General features: G+C 49.3%; 1 pseudogene; it reads left to right on the top strand.

The window, feature by feature from the left end:
- The first annotated feature begins 562 nt into the window (after positions 1-562).
- Positions 563-680, top strand: LOC126199956 (5S ribosomal RNA; annotated as a pseudogene).
- Positions 681-1,770: the final 1,090 nt, after the last annotated feature.

Raw genomic sequence — 1,770 nt, 5'->3', positions numbered from 1 at the left:
CAATTGTGGCCCGCTGACATGGAGCACTGTCATCCATAAAAATTCCATCGTTGTTTGGGATCGTGTAGTGTGTGTGTGTGTGTGGGGTGTGTGTGTGTGTGTGTGTGTGTGTGTGTGTGTGTGAATTCCTAAGGGACCAAACTATTGAGGTCATCGGTCCCTGGTCTTACACACAACTAACTTATGCTAAGAACAGCACACACACCCTTGCCCGAGGGAGGACTCGAACCTCCACCGGGAGGGACCGCGCAATCCGTGACATGGCGCCTCTAACCGTGCAGCCTCTCCGCTCGGCGAACGTGAAGTCCATGAATGGCTCCAAACATAACCATTTCTAGTCAACGATCGGTTCAGTTGGACCAAAGGACCAAGTCCATTTCATGTAAACATAGACCGCACCATTAAGGAGCCCTCACCAGCTTGCACACTGCCTGGTTGACAACTTGGCTCCATGGCTCTGTGGGGTCTACGCTACACTCTAGCCCTACCGTCAGCTCTTACCGGCTGAAATCGGAATTCATCTGACCAGGCCACGATTTTCAAGTCGCTTATAGGTGTTCAAGGCAACGGCCTTGCCTCAGTGGATACACCGGTTCCCGTGAGATCACCGAAGTTAAGCGCTGTTGGGCGTGGTCGGCACTTGGATGGGTGACCATCCAGGCCGCCATGTGCTGTTGCCACTTTTCGGGGTGCACTCAGCTTCGTGATGCCAATTGAGGAGCTACTCGACCGATTAGTAGCGGCTTCGGTCAAGAATACCATCATAACGACCGGGAGAACGGTGTGCTGACCCCACGCCCCTCCTCTCCGCATCCTCCACTGAGGATGACACGGCGGTCGGAAGGTCCTGGTAGGCCACTCGTGGCCTGAAGACGGAGTGAGTGCTATAGGTGTCCAACCGATATGATCACGAGCTCTGGAGAGGCGCTACAGGCGATGTCGTGCTGTTAACATCGGTCGTCTGCTGCCGTAGCCCATTAACGCCATATTACCACACACTGTCTTAATGGATACGTTCGTCGTACATTCCACATTGATTTCTGTGGCTATTTCACGTACTGTTGCTTGTCTGTTAGCACTGACAACTTTACGCAAAAGCGGCTGCTCTCATTCGTTAAGTGAAAGCCCCGGCCACTGCGTTGTCCGTGGTGAGAGGTAATGTCTGAAATGTGGTATTGTCAGTACATTCTTATCACTGTGGATATCGGAATATTGAATTCCCTAACAATTTCCGAAATAGAATTTCCCATGCTACTAGCTCCAACTAGCATTCCGCCTGTTAAGTGCTGTCGTGAGGCCATAACCAGAAACCCTTTCACAGGGATCACCTGAGTACGAATGACATCTCCGCCAACACACTGCTCTCTTATACCTAGTCAAGCGATACTACCGCCATCTGTCTATGTACTGTACGTATCGGTATCCCATGACATTGGTCACCTCAGTCTAAATATCAGCGGTGGCAATAAGCGACGCTGCCTTACACCAACCCTGATTTGGGTCTCTTGTATAATTCAGTCAGTGGTGACAACTTTAGGCAAATTGGTATAAAGAGAGTGGGTTACCTTTCTACTCCTTTAGTTGATACCGCACAGCCTAAGACTGGACAACACTTCATCCCATTGTTTCCAAATTCCTTTTCCAAATCTACGTAAGTAATGATTTTTTTCTTCTTTTTCCTAAATGACGCCTTATCATTAACCGTAGTGCTAAAACTGATTCTGGAATGTCTCTGCTTCTCATAAATCCAAACTGCTACTCTCCTAGTAA

The sequence above is a fragment of the Schistocerca nitens genome, chromosome 8 (assembly GCF_023898315.1).
Source record: "Schistocerca nitens isolate TAMUIC-IGC-003100 chromosome 8, iqSchNite1.1, whole genome shotgun sequence".
Lineage (NCBI taxonomy): Eukaryota > Metazoa > Arthropoda > Insecta > Orthoptera > Acrididae > Schistocerca > Schistocerca nitens.
Note: the sequence above shows the minus strand (reverse complement) of the source record. Positions and strands in the feature narration are given on the sequence as shown.